The following is a 5,853-nucleotide window of genomic DNA, read 5'->3' as shown; positions in this document are numbered from 1 at the left end:
AAAAAAAAAAAAAAAAAACATTATAAAGGTAATGCACTCATGTTTATGAAGTCATTGAAAATGGAATAAAAGAATTAGCATATGTTCCACCATGCTAGTACAATCTCTGCTATGATTTAGAAGTACTTCTTTCCAGTCTTTTTAAAAATTGAAAATATAAGATTTTATACATCTAAAGATATTATAGGGAGCTCTGGTAGCATAGTGGCTATGGCACTTGACTGCTAACCAGAAGGCTTGTGGTTCAAACCCACCAGCCACTCCTTGGAAGGAAGGTTGGGCAATCTACTGCCGTAGTGATACTGCCTCAGAAACTCAAGGAGGGGTCGCTATGAGTCAGGACAGACTTGATGGCACATAACAACAACAACAACAACAAAGATATTATCATAGATCTTTTTTCTTGCTCTTTTTAAGTCAATATTATATCAAAAGCATTTCCCAAGTTTTTGTAACCTTCAAGTTTGAAATCACATTTTATCACATGGATCTACTGTTCTGTTTTAAGACGTTTAAAGATGGTTTCTACATTTTTGTGATTATAAATAATGCTTTAATGAATATCTTTGCCCATATATTTAAGATTATGTCCTCAGAATCAGTTATTAAGCCATGTTAAAATGTATAAACACTGTTGAGGATTTTATTAGTTATTGTCAAATATCTTTGTAAAAGATTTGCACCAATTCACAGTATCATCAGCAATGTTTGAGAGTGTCAATTTCTTCTGATTCTCATCATCAATGGCTATTAGACACTTTTAAAAATATAAATATAAAAGGCCAAACAATATGTCATTTATTTTAAAAAATAGATTTATTTTTAGTGAGAAAAGAAATTTTTCTTTCTCTTTCCTCTCCTTTGTAAATGATCTTTTCTCTTCATTTGGTCTCTTATTGATTAACTACTCAGATCAGTCATTTAAAAATATTTGCTTCCAATTTTTTTAAACTGTATAAAATGCATGTGTTCAATCTTATATGATTTGACTGTTTCTCTTTTTTTTTCATCATCTCAACTACCATTTTCCCTTATATTAGTTTAACTTAGTCCAAAATATTAACTCTGATGGCAAAGACAGCAACTTTTTCTTTTCTTTTTTATGAGGAGTTACACCTCTTTCTCTATTTCGTTTTCTGGATTTGTCCTCACATAGTGATTCTGTTTTGGACATAGTCTTTAGAATCTTGAATCACCACTTGTCAGTTTGTCATACTGTGGTCGCTATGTGTTGCTGAGATGCTGGAGGCTATGCCATCAATATTTCTAATACCAGCAGGATCACCCATGGAGGGCAGGTGCAATGGAGCTTTCAGACTAAGACAGACTAGGAAGAAGGATATAGCAGTCCACTTCTGACAAAAAAGAAAAAAAAAAAAGGCCACTGAAAACCTTATGGATAACAATGAAACACTGTCTGATAGAGTACTGGAAAACTTTATAAATAACAGTGAAACGTTGTCGATATAATGCCAGAAAATGAGCCTCTGAAGTTGGAAGATACTCAAAACATAACTGGGAAGAGCTGTCTCCTCAAAATAGAGTTAACCTTAATGACATGGATAAAGTACAACTTTTGGGACCTTCCTTTGCTGATGTGGCACAACTCAAAATGAGACAAAATAGCTTTAAACATTCATTAATTATTGGGATTTGGAACTTATAATGTATGAATCTAGGAAACTTGGAAGTTGTCAAAAAGAAATGGAATGCATAAAGATTAACATCCTAGGCTCTAGTGAGTTACAAAGGACTGGTATTAGCCATTTTGAATCAGAAAATCATATGGTCTATTATGCTAAGAAAAACAAATTAAAGAGGAACAAGGTCACAGTCATTGTCAAAAAGCACATTTCAAGATCTGTCCTGAATTACAATGTTGTCAGTGATAGGACAATATCCATATGCCTATAAGGAAGACCAGTTAATACTACTATTATTCAAATTTATGCATCAACTACTAAAATCAAAGATGAAGAAATTGAAGGATTTTACCAACTTCTGTAGTCTGAAATTAACCAAACATGAAATCAAGATGTGTTGATTATTACTGGTGATTGGAATGTGAGAGTTGGAAACAAAGAAGGAGTATTGGTAGTTGGTGAAAAAATTACCCTGGAGACACCAGAGACTACATGACAGAATTTTGCAAGACCAATGGCTTGTTCATTGCAAATACCCCTTTTCAACAACATTAACAGTGACTTAACACATGAAGACACAGGAATCAAATTGACTACAACTGTGGAAAGAGATGATGGATAAGCACAATATCATCAGGCAAAACAAGGCCAGAGGTGGACAGTGGAACAAACTATCAATTGCTCATATGCAAGTTCAAGCTGAAGCTGAAGAAAATTAAAACAAGTCCATGCCAGTCAAAATATGACCTTGAGTATATCCTACCTAAGTTTAGAGACCATCTGAAAAATAGATTTGTTATCTCATCCAAGTATTGATAGCAAAGTTCAACAACACAGAAAATAACAAATGTTGGTGAGAATGTGGACAGATTGGGACTCTCATTTACTGCTGGTGGGACTGTAAAATGATATAACCACTGTGGAAATCAGTATGGTGATTCCTTAAAAAGTTGGAAATAGAAATACCATTTGATCCAGCAATCCCATTACTAGGTATATATCCTAAAGAAGTGAGAGACAAGGACATGAACAGATATATGCACACCCATGTTCATTGCAGCACTATTCATGATAGCAAAGATATGGAAACAATCTAAGTGACCATCAACTGAGGAATAGAAAAACAAACTGTGGTACATACACACAATGGAATACTATGCAGCCCCGAAGAAAAATGTAGAATAAAAACAAAAGACCATTAGTGATTACCAGGGGTAAGAGGAAAGGGGAAAAGAGGAAGCTTTTGTTGTGGGACATTGACTTTACATTGACTTTATGATAATGGTGGTGGAATATTTTGGAAAAGGATAACAATAATGGTGGCACAACATGAAAAATTTCATCAATGTCCCTGAGCTATAAATGGGGGAATTGCTATGCTGTCAAATGTCTTGTGTGTGTTTTCACCGTAATAAGAGGAACGAAAACAAAAAGAAAGAAGAAAGAAATTAAAAATAGATTTGGCACATTGAACACCAGTGACTGAAGACCTGATGAGTTGTGGGGTGACATCAAGAACATCATACATGAAGAAAATAAAAGGCCATTAAAAGGACAGGAAAGGAATAAAGACTAAAACAGACATCCAAAGAGACTCTGAAACATGTTCTTGAACAGAGAGTAGCTAATGCAAAAGGAAGAAATGTTGAAATAAGAGTTGAACAGGAGATTTCAAAGGACAGCTGGAGAAGACAAAGGAAAATATTACGATGAAATGTGCAAAGACCTGGAATTAGAAAAATAAAAGGGAGGAATACCCTCAGCATTTCTCAAGCTGAAAGAACTAAAGAAAAAATTAAACCTCAAGTTGCAATATTGAAGAATTCTAAGGGCAACATATTGAATGATGCAGGAAACATCAAAAGAAGATGGAAGGAATACACAGTCACTGTACCAAAAAAAAAAAGAAAAAGAAAAATTGGTCGATGTTCAACTGTTCAACTGTTTCGGGAGATAGCATATGATCAAGAACTGATGATAGTTCTTGAAGGAAGAAGTTGAAGCTGCACTGAAGGAATTGGCAAACACCGAGGCTCCAGGAACTGATGGAATACTCATTGAAATGCTTCAACAAATGGATGCAGAATGGCAGGTGCTCACTCATCTATGTCAAGAAACTTGGAAGACAGCTATCTGGCCCACCAACTGGAAGAGGCCCATATTTGTGCCCATACCGAAGAAAGGTGATCCAGTAGAATGCAGAAATTATTGAACCATATCATTAATGTTACATGCAAGTAAAATTTTGCTGAAAATAATTCACACACAGTTGCACCAGTATATTGACAGGACCTTCCAAAAATTCAAGCTGGATTCAAAAGAGGATGTGAAATGAGGGCTATCATTGCTGGTCATGTTGTCAGAAGGGACCAGTCGCTGGAGAAGTCTCCCATGCTTGGTAAAGTAGAGGGTCAACCGAAAACAGGAAGAGTCTCAATGAGATGCATTGACACCGTGTCTGTAACCAGCTCAAGCATAGAAAAAATTGCGCAGACAGCACAGGACCAGGCAGTGTCTCGTTCTGTCGTACATAGGGTCACTGCAACTTGTAATGACTGATGGCACCTGCACCTAACATAACAGTGATTTTGTCTTTTGGCCATAGCCTTCAGAATCCTTGCCTGTCTTGGATTTTCTGTGACTTTTATCTACAGGACACCAATGGTCTAGTCTAGGATTATCTTCTAAAGTTTTGCAGAGCACTGCCAATCTAGAGTGACCTTCAGCCTAGTTTCTGACCCCAAGCATTAAGGCAAATGCCTCTGCAAGGCCATGGTGAATATTAAATCTTGTTTACCACATTAGATCTTCATCTCATGACAAATCATACTGACTGATGGGTGGAGAATATAATAACAAGAGAACAATGATAGTGGATGTGATTTTATTGTCTTGGCCACAGACTTTTCATTCCCAAGGTACACCACCCATATCTATTAGCTAAGCTCAGCAAAGAAATAATGAGATCCAGGTGACAGCCTTGAAAGCTTCATACAGCGAGTTCCCTGAGCAATTGACTACACTCCAAACCGGTGCCCTGAGCATGTGCAAAGGAAATTTAAAGGAGTATAAATGCAGCAAATCTATCCAAGTCATGTCTGAAGTGAAAGATGTATCACTCTGGGACAGAGAAAAGCCATTAGGGTGGAACAGGATCTGTGATTTCAAGAACTACAACCCATATCAATGCGAGAGCCTGCCAACCTCTTAAGGAAGGATTATGTTACTCTTCTCTCTCTTGGGACTCCCTCTTCAGTCTCCTAAGAGACTGTCAACTGCTTTCTTATATCCTCCTTAAATATATAAAAGGCAACAGAGTCAAGAAGAGGGTTCAAGCTTTGTGGCCAAATAGATATAGCTGTGTTGTTGCATGCTAATGAGTTGATTCTGATTCATAGTGACGCTATAGGATATAGTGTAACTGTCCCGTAGGGTTTCCTAGGCTATAATCTTTTGGGAGAAGATCACAGGTCTTTTCTTCCACAGAGTGACTGATGGCTTCAAACTGCCAACGTTTTGGTTAGCAACCAAGTTTAACCATTGTGCCACCAGGGCTCATTGTGGTCAGGGATAAATGACTCAGTCTCTTTGAAACTCAACAGCCTTGCTGTAAAATAGAAACAATAATCTCCCTGTCCAAGTTGTTGTAAGCATTAGAAACAATGTCTAAAGTATTTGAGGTAGAGCTTAGTAACTGGTATGTTCCAATAATTGCATTTTGATTACTATTTCTACTATTAATGATGTGCGGGGTTAGGTCTTAAGATGTGACCCTGCTATGCATTATAAATTACCCTGCACAGAACTGAGCTTGGATTCAAGCATGTGGAAACTGTTTATTCATGTTGCAGTTTTTAGCCTGAGAGTGAAATGGCATAGATTGTTCTCACATCAATGCTGCTTTCATTGGGGGGGGGGGGGACTTTCATTTTACTGTATTTTTTATTGTATTATATTTTTTTCAGATATCCTATTTTGATTATAAGTCAATATTTATTCTGGAAAGGAAAAAGAAGAGTTTGTTATATAGCTTCTTAGCTACTTGGGAGTTGAGAAGACAGAGATGGCTTCATATAATTTTGTACTTTTAGAAATAATAGCATTAATAAAATAATGAAGTAATGAGAAATTATGAAAAATTTCCTCCCTGTAAAAGTGATACACAATATCCCTTCTCTACATAAAATGTCTATTAATACATCTATAAACT

Source organism: Orycteropus afer, unplaced genomic scaffold (assembly GCF_000298275.1).
Source record: "Orycteropus afer afer isolate SDZICR_OR568_19922 unplaced genomic scaffold, OryAfe1.0 scaffold00029, whole genome shotgun sequence".
In the NCBI taxonomy this organism is placed as follows: domain Eukaryota; kingdom Metazoa; phylum Chordata; class Mammalia; order Tubulidentata; family Orycteropodidae; genus Orycteropus; species Orycteropus afer.
Note: the sequence above shows the minus strand (reverse complement) of the source record.